The sequence below is a fragment of the Pristiophorus japonicus genome, chromosome 10 (genome assembly GCF_044704955.1).
Source record: "Pristiophorus japonicus isolate sPriJap1 chromosome 10, sPriJap1.hap1, whole genome shotgun sequence".
NCBI lineage: Eukaryota > Metazoa > Chordata > Chondrichthyes > Pristiophoridae > Pristiophorus > Pristiophorus japonicus.
This window is the reverse complement of record NC_091986.1, coordinates 144,618,201-144,630,838: the sequence shown is the minus strand read 5'-3', so window position 1 is coordinate 144,630,838 and position 12,638 is coordinate 144,618,201. Positions and strand designations below refer to the sequence as shown.

The 12,638-nt window shown below is 42.0% G+C and overlaps 1 long non-coding RNA gene across 1 annotated transcript in view; it reads left to right on the top strand.

Moving 5' to 3' along the window:
- LOC139274817 (uncharacterized) overlaps positions 1-8,881 on the top strand; it is a 41,519-nt gene extending 32,638 nt beyond the window's left edge. The window contains exon 3 of the long non-coding RNA XR_011595619.1: positions 8,764-8,881. This is a non-coding gene — a long non-coding RNA (uncharacterized lncRNA). The remainder of the gene's footprint in view (positions 1-8,763) is intronic.
- The last annotated feature ends 3,757 nt before the right edge of the window (positions 8,882-12,638 follow it).

The following is a 12,638-nucleotide window of genomic DNA, read 5'->3' as shown; positions in this document are numbered from 1 at the left end:
CAGCTTGAACTCGATGAGGAGTCCAAGTCATGTTTGACGATAAATACTCATCTAGGCCTATATCAATTTAATAGGCTACCGTTTGGACTGTCTTCCACCCCTGCCATATTCCAAGGGGTGATGAACCAGATTTTGCAAGGTATTGAAGGGGTAGTATGTTATTTGGATGACATACTAATTTCAGCACCAAATAGGCAAATTCATAATAACATATTGAATGAAGTCCTCAAATGGCTAGAGAAGCACAGAGTACGAGTGTCTGCTCATAAGTGTGAGTTATTTATAAACTCAGTGGAGTACTTAGGGTACAGAGTAGACAAAAATGATTTACATCCAACCATGGAAAAATTGGATGCAATCAGAAATGCACCCACTCCCAGGAATGTCACTGAACTTCGTTCATTTTGGGTCTTTTGAACTATTATGGGAAGTTACTACCAAATTTGGCTACAGTATTACATCCACTGAATGAACTTTTGAAAAAACAGGTCCATTGGAAGCGGTCAAAAGAATGCGATACAGCATTCAAGGAGTGTAAAAACAAATTGGTAGAGAGCACCATGTTAGTTCACTATGACATATCTAAGGAGATTAAGCTAGAATGTGATGCCTCTCCGTGTGGAGTTGGGGCAGTAATCTCTCATGTATTAAGTAGTGGGGAGGAGAGACCAATTGCTTTTGCTTCATGCACTCTCAGTGCCAGTGAGAGTAATTGAAGCTATGGCATTAATTTTTGGGGTCAAGAAGTTTCACAAATACTTGTATGGTCATAAGTTTACCATCATTACAGACCATAAGCCCCTAACAGTAATCCTCCATCCAAAGTCCCCAGTTCCAACATTAGCTGCAGCCCAAATGCAGAGATGGGCTTTGATTTTGTCTGCATATACATATGATATTGAATACAGACGATCAGCTGATCATAGTAATGCTGATGCAATGTCTCGATTGCCTTCCCCATCACAAGTTACACCCGATAGGGAAGAAGTGTTTTATTTTTCATACATTGATGAACTGCCAGTCACAGCCGAAGAGCAATCAAACGTGACCCCGTGATGTCAAAGGTGTATGAGTATATTGCAAATGGATGGCCAAACCAGGTAACAGACAAAGATACACATCCATTCTTCATTCGTAGGAATGAATTACCAGTCGATAAAGATTGTATCATGTCGGGTGCAAGAGTGGTTATACCAAATAAATTCAAGTCCAAATTATTAGAAGAGCTCCATGACCAGCACCTGGGAATGTGCTTGACCAAGAGTTTTTTGCACGCAGTTATTTATGGTGGCTAGGTCTTGATAAAGATATAGAGTACATCGTGAGTCAGTGTACGACATGTCAATCGGTAAGCAAGCAACCACCACCAGTACCATTACAGCCATGGAAATGGCCTCCCAGGGTGTGGCAAAAGCTACATATTGATTTTGCTGAGTTAGAAGGACAACAATTGTTCATTGTGATTGATAGCCATTCAAAGTGGGTTGTGGTGTTTCAAATGTGGAAAATAACAACAAGTAAAACGTTGGACATTTTACGAAAATTATTTTCTGCATTTGGTCTCCCTGAAGAAATAGTTTTGGATAATGGACCACAATTTCGTTCAGAAGAATTTGCACAATTCACGAGCAAAAATGGTGTGAAACATACCAAGGTTCCACCATACCACCCTGCGTCGAATAATGCAGTAGAGCACACTGTACAACTTGTAAAACGTGCCCTCATAAAACAAATGTTAGATCCAAATCCAGGGAAATGACAGTTGTCATTGGATCACAAATTGGCTAATTTTTTGATTACATGTCGAAATACTCCTCATACAACTACTGGTAGAACACCAACAGAGTTGTTTCTCAAATGACAGCCTCGAACCAGATTCTCGTTGTTAAAGCCAAATTTGGCACAGTCTGTGGAAGAGACACAATTAAGACAGAAAGAGAATCAGGATAGAGGTAGAGTAAAAGAGAGAAGTGTGAAAGTAAACCAGAAGGTGAGAGTGAAGAACCATTACCATAAATGGTTAAAGTGGTTACCAGGAAGAGTGGTGAAGATATGTGGTCCTCGCACATATTTGGTAAAGATGTTTGACAATGGACAGGTTAGGTTTGTTCATATTGATCATATTTTACCTACAGACATGTAAGGAGTTGAAGGTGGGAATGATTCAATTATTTCTGACTCATCAGATAGTTTTGATTTCCCAGTAGTAAATCCTAAATCCAATGTACTGGAAGCAAATCCAGGAGAGAATCAGAATGAAAGTGTGAGTCCGAGTCAGGAAAACAAACAGCCTGAAGTTAGAGTGAATTCAAATGGAAATCAAGGAAATTCCATGGAGGAAAGTGTTCCTCAGGATGAGCCTGGAATGAATTTTGATTCAACACCATGTTTGGAAGGTTCTGTTCGAGAGCGAAGGTACCCTCTTTGAAACAGAAAACAAGTGGTAAAGTTAAATTTCTAAATATGGAAAAAAAAAGTTTATATCCTGTGTTATGTATAAACATGAAAGTTATGTATGATGTTTGTTATGATGGCTTCTTCATTAAGGAGGGAGAAGTGTATTGTTTGTAGCTCCACACTGTGGATGTGGACGTATTGTGTACTGCAAGTGCAGGGTTAATAATAAACAGAACTAGGCAGATTTCTGGATGGAGCTGTCTGCCATGTTAGGAAGCTGTGTGTGCTGTGCTCTGTGAAGATATCACAAGGATAAGGGGTAACCATTTAGAACTGAAATGAGGAGAAACTTCTTCACTCAGAGAATTGTGAGCCTGTGGAATTCTCTACCACAGAAAGTTGTTGAGGTCAGTTCGTTAGATATATTCAAAAGGGAGTGAGATGTGGCCCTTATGGCTAAAGGGATCAAGGGTTATGGAGAGAAACTAGAAATGGGGTACTGAAGTTACATGATCAGCCATGATCATATTAAATGGTGGTGCAGGCTCGAAGGGTCAAATGGCCTAATCCTGTATCTATTTTCTATGTCTCTATGTTTCTGTCAAGGGCGCCGATGCTGTTGGAAAAGATGGCAGCTGAAGTTGAAGTGACAGATCTGATCGGTCAGTGGCAAGAGAGGTTGCTCCAAGGAGGTGGCAGTGGATAGAGAGTTTACTCCAAAAACTTCCAACCTGCATGAAGTGGAAAAGTGTATTCCAAATCCTGAAGGCTCCAGTATGGGCTATGAGGAGGTTGCTAAGAGGCTGCAGTGTGACTTGGACAGGTTAGGAGAGTGGGCAAATGCATGGCAGCTGCAGTATAATGTAGATAAATGTGAGGTTATCCACTTTGGTGACAAAAACAGGAAGGCAGAATATTATCTGAATGGTGACAGATTAGGAAAAGGGACGGTGCAACGAGACCTGGGTGTCATGGTACATCAGTCACTGAGGGTTGGCATGCAGGTACAGCAGGCAGTGAAGAAGGCAAATGGCATGTTGGCCTTCATAGCGAGAGGATTTGAGTATAGGAGCAGGGAGGTCTTACTGCAGTTGTACAGGGCTTTGGTGAGGACACACCTTGAATATTGTGTACAGTTTTGATCTCCTAATCTGAGAAAGGATATTCTTGCTACTGAGGGAGTGCAGCAAAGATTCACCAGACTGATTCCTGGGATGGCAGGACTGAAATATGAAGAAAGACTGGATCGACTAGGCTTATATTCACTGAGATTTTGAAGAATGAGAGAGGATCTCATAAAAACATATAAAATTCTGATGGGGTTGGACAGGTTAGATGCAGGAAGAATGTTCCCGATGTTGGGGAAGTCCAGAACCAGGGATCATAGCCTAAGGATAAGGTGTAAGCTATTTAGGACTGAGATGAGGAGAAACTTCTTCACTCAGAGAATTGTGAACCTGTTGAATTCTCTACCACAGAAAGTTGTTGAGGCCAGTTCATTAGATATATTCAAAAGTAAGTTAAAAGTGGCCCTTATGTCTAAAGGGATCAAGGGGTATGGAGAGAAAGCAGGAATGGGGTACTGAAGTTGCATGATCAGCCATGATCATATTGAATGATGGTGCAGGCTCGTAGGGCCGAATGGCCTGTTCCTGCACCTATTTTCTATGTTTCTATGTCTACGTTTGTAACATTGGAAAGTGAACAGCTGTGAAATGGTAGCTTTTATACCATTTTTGCAGCTGTCACCTATTCAGAAGAATGGAGAGTCATTGAAAATCCGGCCTATTTACCTGACGTGATCCCCGAACATGTGAAACTCATCAAACTGCTGCAAAATTGTAAGTAGATAAAATTGTGTTTAACTTCCTTTTAACAAGCTTTTGACTGTGACAATTGGTTGCCCCGCCGCCTGGTGTTGGGTCTGTAAAGCGCATACAGACCCAACTCTTGGGAAACTGATGTGGAGCTGAGTTGACAGAGGGCTTTTGATCCACTGTCAATCTTTTATATTTATGACAGCAGACCTACCTCCAAACCCACCCTCTGAGTACCTGCAAAATGATGGCCTATTTACCTGATCTAACCCTATCAGCATATCCTTTTATTCCTTTCTCCCTCATGTACTTATTTAGCTTCTCCTTAAATGCATCTATGCTGTTCACATTAATGGTAGAAGCTCCACATTCTCACCACTCTCCGAGTAAAGACATTTCTCCTGAATTCCTCATTGGATTTATTAGTGACTATCTTATATTTCTGGCCCCCCAATTATGGATTCCCCATAAGCAGTTTCTGTTAAAATCAGAATTAGGCGATTTCAAGGCAGGTTTGCTCCAGGTTTGAAATGTTTTAAATTTTAACTTCCAACCTGACCCAAACCCACCTATTCTTGGGGGTTAAATTTCCGCCATCTTCTCTATGTCTACCCTATCAAAGCCCTTCATAATATTAAAGACCTCTTTCAGTTCACCTCTCAGTTTTCCTTTTTCTAGAGAAAAGAGCCCCAACCTGATATTCAGTTCTGGCTTCATCCTTGAATATATTTTTGCACTTTTTCCAATGCCTCTACATTTATGTAATATGGACACCAGAACTGTGCACAGTACTCTAAGTGTAGTCTAACCAAGGTTCTATGGCTGTAACATTCAGCACCTTAGCATTGGTTGATAAGGACGATTTCAGTAAAAGATTGGCAGATGCCTCGTTCCTGCACACTTCCGGCGTGGAATATGGCAGCCGCCATTTTGGGCTGGTCGGCAGCGCAGCCGTTGCCTGCGCTCACTGAAAAAATGGTAATTAATCAGATCGTGACATAAATCAGCGTGCAACACTAAACTGACGCACAACCTGCTATTTTGGACGTCACCGTTCCTTTTAATGCCCTCTCCAAAGCATGCATAGCTGAACGTGTGTTCAGCTGAATGACAGAACCCCCACCAACACTTCTTAAAGGGACACATGCAGCTTTCAGGTAAGTTTAGGTTTTTGCTTTGTACTGGTTTTTTTCACATTTTATTTGAGTAGTGGCTTGGTGTAAGCCATTTAAAAAAGTTGTAAAGTGTGAAGGGATTGCAGGGAGCACTGCTGGACCTTTGCAAAGCTTTGAGTCTTAATGGAAGGCCTCTGAAAATGTCACTTGTCCCTTGTCCTGGGGGCTGTCGTTGCAGTCCCCTTTGGGCTGCAGCATCACATGTGTAACGTCTGTGTGCTTGTAATGTTTGTAGCTCCACACTGTGGATGTGGACGTATCGTGTACTGCAACTACAGAGTTAATCATAAACAGAAGCAGGAGGTTCCGGAGCCTTCCAAGAGCTGCCTGCCATGTTAGAAAGCTGTGTGTGCTTGTGCTCTGTGAAAATATCACAACATGGAAATGGAGTAGGGACAGCAAAGGGGACAAGCTGCTCGCAGAGCATGGAGGAAGCAGGAGAAGGAAGTGGAATCAAGGAGGAAATCCAAACATCCCCTTTCTAGCCAGCATATCCAGAATGGAATCATCCACCTGTGGTACCTGTAAACACAACTCCAATTCCCCTTTCAACATTTGTCCCACACCTTACCTTCCCTCTGTTACTGACCATCACAGGGTCCTCTTGGCCACATTGCTGCAATAAAAGCCACCACAAAGCAACCTTTCCAATCCAACTTTACCCATATATGCATCCAATATTACATCAAAAAATTAACTAATCATCCTTGTGCCTTAGTGACTGTCTTGCATGTGTCTTTGCCTATCCCAGTGATGTTATGCAGTGCTACCCCAGTGGCTGCAGCATGATTGATGGAAAGCTGCTGGAGGAAACTGCAAAAGGCCTTGCAGGATGATCTCAAGAAGATGGTGGCTGGGAGTGTGCTCTCATCTTGGGCAACCACTGGCTAGGCATGCTGGATTTCTTGGGAAGTCTAAAATGAGGAAGGCACAAGGGTAGGGTTATAGTGGGGGAGGGGGTTAAAGCAAGAGGTGAATTCTTACATCATTGCAGCTTCTAAACCAGAAGATATTGTGGGATGAGGGGGAAGTGGGATATTTGGAAGACAGAGGAAACTAGGGCTGGAAAATAGACAGCAGGGGAGTTTGGCAATACTAAATGGTATATACTTCAATGCAAGGTGTATAGGAAATAAGGCAAATGAGCTGAGAGCACAGATTGACAGTTGGGAGTACAATATAGCTAATAATGAGACATGGCTGAAAGAAGGCCAGGTATAGCAGCTCAACATTCCTGGTTAAAGGGTTCTTAGATGGGAGAGAGAGGCGGGTAAAAAAAAGGAGGATGGTCGCAGTATTGATTAAAGAAACAATTGCGGCTGTGAGAAGAGATGATATGTTAGAGGGGTCATCAAACGAGGCCGTTTGGGCTGAATTAAAGAACAAAAAAGGGCCGATCACATTACTGGGAGTTAACGATGGACCCCCAAGCAGTCAGAGGAAGATAGAAGAACAAGTATGTATGATTGAGAAACCGCTCCCCAAACACCCAAAACACGAATAAAAAATTAAAAAAAATACACCACATATTTAACATTAATTTTAATTTGTTATTTATGTCTTATAAAAAAAAATTGTGATTTTTAAAAAAGTTTTAATTATGGTTTAAAATAAACTCACCATAGTGGGGAGGGTTTTTTTTTAACAATATTATTTTATTATGTTTTTGTATGTTTTAAAACTCTTACATCTGTAGAAGTAGGCTATGCGCCTGCTTTTATCAGGCGCAAGAGTTTTCAGGATATTTGCTGGGCAAGATATGGGTAAGTACCGCAATCTTGCCCATGCAAATGTCCTCGCTCCTGAGATGCAGAGAATCTATCAAGCTGGAGCTTGACAGATCGGAAAAGCCGGTTTTCAGCACATGCGCATTGTGTGCTGAAAATCGGCTTTTGCGATGCCTTCCCGGGTCCGTACACACTCCGTACGGACCCGGGGAGACTGGGATTTCTTGACCTACATATTTAAAATGAATTAAAATGGTATTCAATTAAATAATTAAAACAAAAATTTAAATTTTTGGAATATAAATTAGAGTTTAATAGGGCCAAATATAAACTTCCCTTATTACATAGGATTTTTAATGTATAAATTATTGACATTTTATTTTTATGTTTTCTTAAACTTTTATGCTGGTAAAAGCAGGCCTTACTCCTACTTTTACCAGGCATAAGAATTTCCCGGGCATTTACTGGGCAGAAGTTGGGCAAATAGCCCAACTCTCCACCCGTGGAGACCCTTTTCCCGGGATGTATTGGAGCTGTCCAGAAAATTCTTGACAGATCGCAAGTTGTGGGTTTTCATGCATGCACTTCGCGTGCTAAAACCCGGAACTTGTGAGGCTCCTTTGGGCATGTGTACACCACGCACGTGCCCAGAGGGGCCGCAAATTACAGCCCTATACGTTACAGATGCAATAAAGTGGGATCCAAGGCAATCAATAGCTAGTCTGAAAGAAGGTACCATCAGCGAGGCCAAATGCCTCTGAGGGATGTAAGACTACCAGTGTGTAGCGGCCCTGAATACAGAGAATATCATACCGTACTTATGCCGAATTATGGTAAAACAATGGCCAGCAGAAGGTTTGCATGATGTCGGGAATAACCTAATGTCAGCCTGTTGTATGCTGCCTGATCCATAACTTTGTCCTCAATAGAGGCCTCAACATGCAGTGTGTTGGTCTGAAGTGAAGCAATCAGTATGTAATGGGCAGAAGTTTAGGGAGGAGCTAGAAAACAGCAAAATATTGTGTAAACCAGGAGGAGTAAACGCTCTCAACCCACAGTTAATCTTCAAATAGCATCTGAGCAGCAATTTCAAGCCTCAACTCTCCCATGTAATTTTAAGCAACTATTATATAGTAATTTATTAAGTTAGTTCGTCACCCTCTCAACTTCTCAGATAGATTGAATGTTGCATCCTATTCACCATGAAATCAACAGAGAACACAAGCTGCTGTGAGCAATTGGTGCATTCTGCAAACATCAAAAGATCCTTCTTCATGAAAGATGCACTGTCCCTTTTCAGCCTCCACAGGCATTTTCCATTTTTGGTGAAATATTGTGGTTATCAATATTTGTGCAAAGTAATGAAACACATTTATTTTATTTTTGGCACTCAGTATTACCGTTGAAGATTCGCAGATTAGATATAACGCCCCTGAAATTCCACACGGCTTTTTGCAACAATTTTGCACCCCTATGCTGGGACAACCACCATAATATACACTTAAATATCTACTGGGACCTCAGTAGCGCAAATTCCGTGTGACTGGGGGGAAGAGGGGAGGTTTGGAAATTAGCATCCATATTTGATACAGACATTCTCAAAACATTCACAAGGTGACCACTAACACACACCATTCTTTCTTGCAGGAGTAGCTGGCAAACAATATGCGAGAAGAGGCGGCAACGAGGGCGAGGCCAATTCCACTCAAGGAGAAAGTGCTCAATATTGTGGGCAAGGGAGAGTCGTGGTCATGACCATTGTGACTGGACAGGTTGGAGGACACGTCCCACAGAGTTTCTTCACATCTTACCCTCTTTTTCCCTTCTCACTTCTATCTCAACCTACACACTCAACAGCCATTCATCTCTCGCTGCTTATCCTTGATACGAAAGGCAAAACCTTGTCCCTCTCTTCCATTTCAGGTGCAGAATATCAGGTGTCGAGGGCCCCATGAGAGCAGAGGAAGAGGAGGACAACATCCATAAAGACACAACTTTCCTTAACTGTTCCCTCGCAAGCACCAGCTCATAGATTGGCACCACACCTAGTCTAAAAGGTAGGCTAGAAGGGTCTTCACATGGTGAATCACCATGCACAAGGGCACCTGAGCTAGTGTAGGAAAGGATGGTACAGGAACCATCTTGTTGGAGAGCGACCTCGAATCCTAGCCCTGCTGCACAGAACTCAGATGCAGACTTCGGGAGCAGGCTAATATTTAGGCTTTGAAGGAGTGGTATCCCTTTCTGTTCATATAGATTACAGGCTCCTCATGTGGAATCGATTGGGTCTTGCATCTTTGGGAAGCCTGCAATCCACATGAAGCCTGCAGCTCTACATAAGAACATAAGAAATAGGAGCAGGAGTAGGCCCCTCGAGCCTGCTCCGCCATTCAATAAGATCATGGCTGATCTGATCTTGGCCTCAACTCCACTTTCCTGCCCGCTCCCCATAACCCTTGACACCCGTGTCGTTCAAAAATCTGTCTACCTCCACCTTTAATATATTCAATGACCCAGCCTCCACAGCTCTCTGGGGCAGAGAATTCCCTCTGAGAGAAGAAATTGCTCCTCATCTCAGTTTTAATTGGGCGAATCCTTATTGTGAAACTATGCCCCCTAGTTCTAGATTCTCCCATCTACCCTGTCAAAGCCCCTCAGAATCTGATATGTTTCAATAAGATCACCTCTCATTCTTCTAAACTCCAATGAGTACAGGCTCAACCTGCTCAAACTTTCTTAATAAGACAACCCTTTCGTCTCAGGAATCAACCTAGTGAACCATCTCTGAACTGACTCCAATGCAAGTATATCCCTCCTTAAATAAGGAGACCAAAACTGTATTCCAGATGTGGCCTCACCAACACCCTGTACAGATGTAGCAAGACTTCCATACTTTTAAACTCCATCCCACTTGCAATAAAGGTCAACAGTCCATATCACTTCTTGATTACTTGCCTGGATACTTACTTTTTGTGTTTCATGTACAAGGACCCCCAGATCCCTCTGTACCGCAGCATTTTGTAATCTCTCCCTATTTAAATAATAATTTGCTTTTTTTATTTTTCCTACCAAAGTGGATAACATCACATTTGCGCACATTATATTCTATCTGGCAAATTTTTGCCCACTCACTTAACCTATCTATAGCCCTTTGCAGATTCTTTGTGTCTTCTTCACAACTTGCTTTCCCACTCATCTTTATATCATCAGCAAATTTGCCTACATTACACTCTGTCCCTTCATCCAAATCATTACTACAGATTGTAAATATTTGAGGCACTAGCACTGGTCCCTGTGGCATCCCACTTACCAACCTGAAAATTTCCCATTTATCCCGACACTTTGTTTCCTTTTAGTTAGCCAATCCTCTATCCATGCTAATATATTAACCCCAAACCCCATGAGCTCTTATCTTGTGCAGTACCTTTTACATGGCACCTTGTCAAATGCCTTCTGGAAATACAAATACACGACATGTACTGGTTCTCCCTTATCCACGCTGCTCGTTACATCCTCAAAGAACTCCAGCAAATTTGTCAAACATGATTTCACTTTCATAAAACCGTGCTGACTCTGCTTGACTGTATAATGAATGTCCTAATACCACTTCCTTAATAATGGACTACAACATTTTCCCAATGACAGATGTTAGGCTAACTGGTCTATAGTTTCCTGCTTTCTGTCTCCCTCCTTTCTTGAATATGGGCGTTACATTTACGGTTTTCCAATCTGCTGTGACTTCTCCAGAATCCAGGGAATTTTGGCAGATTACAACCAATGCATCCACTGTCTCTGCAGCCACTTCTTTTATGACCCTAGGATGCAGGCCATCAGGTCCAGAGGACTTGTCTACCTTTAGTCCCATTAGTTTGCCCAGTACTTTCCTCTAGTGATAGTGATTGTTTTAAGATCCCCCCCTACCTATAGCCGCTTGATTATTTATTATTATGGGATGCTTTTAGTGTCTTCTACAATGAAGACCGTACAAAATATTTGTTCAAAGTCTCTGCCATTTCTCTGTTTCTCATTATTAATTTCTCAGTCTCATCCTCTAATGGACCAACATTTACTTTATCTACTCTCTTCCTTTTTATATACCTGAAGAATCTCTTACTGTCTGTTTTTATATTTCTTGCTAGTTTACTCTCATAAACTATATTTTCCCTCCTCATTATTTTTTTAGTCATCCTTTGCTGGTTTCTAAAACGTTCCCAATTCTCTGGCCTAGCACTAAACTTTGCAACATTGTATGCCTTTGTTTTCATTTTGATACCATCTTTTACTTCCTTAGTTAGCTACGGATGGGACATCCTTCTCTTACAGTCTTTCTTTCTCACTGGAACATATTTTGCTGAGAGTTATGAAATATCTTCTTAAATGTTTGCCACTGTTTATCTACTGTCTTACCCTTTAATCTATTTCCCAGTCCACTTTATCCAACTCTGCCTTCATACCTTTGTAATTGCCTTTATTTAAGTTCAGGGCACTAGTTTGAGACCCAAGTTTCTCACCTTCAAACTCAATTTGAAATTCTTACATGCTATAATCACACTTCCCTAGAGGATCCTTTACTATGAGGATCCTTTACTCTCTCATCCTACTTAACTTATCTATGCAGAAGGAGATGTAGTTGTCCTTCATGGAATAGAGAGCCTCTGTCAAATGTCTGAAGCAGCAGAGAGCAGTGAACTGTTGCTGATGTCACCTGTTACAGTCTGAAAGGACCGTGAGGTATAGAAGTTAAGGGCCACAATCACCGTGACAGCCACAGGCAATGCTTTCCATGCCCTGGTTTGGGGCTCCAGTTTGTGCTGCAAAAGGTGACACAGCTCAGTTACAGCTTCCCTGGTGAAGTGCAGCCATCTCACATATTGCTCCTGTGTCAGGTTGAGATAGGACAGTTGAACCTCCACCTCCTCCTCGAGCCCCAAAAGCAGAACATGAGGCAAACAACCCAGTAGAGTGCCCATGAGTTAAATAACCCAATAGAGCACGTATGAGGCAAACAACCATGTCTGCACCTCCAAAAATGTGATCCCAGGTCTCAGAAGTTAGTTCTCCTACAGACAAAATCGCCATAAAAAGATGCAGAAGTTTACCAGCAGCCTAACAGGATGGACCATCTGACTTACCTGAATGGAAGTGACGATCCATTTAAGTAGCACTCCTGCAGGCTCTTCCCTGCTGTTGATGCCATGATTTTCTGGGCAAGTTGATGAAATGTTGAGTCAGATGCTGGGGCATATCAATTTCACAAAAGGGTCCTCAAACAGTGTAGGACCCTTTCTTACATTGAGCTCTTTGCATGTTTCTGGCAGATGCACTGGATGACTACAAGGTGCTTGACCCAATATGGCATATGGCGCACTTCCGGCATCCCATATTGGACCCCTAATGCTTGAAAACTGGATGCTGGGCAATCGAATTTCTAGCTGTATTTTTCCTCTCTTTGAGGAATATAAAACAGACCAATATTGATTGGTTGCTTCTCTGAGATTTCAAACTTCCTCGTCTTGTGAGAT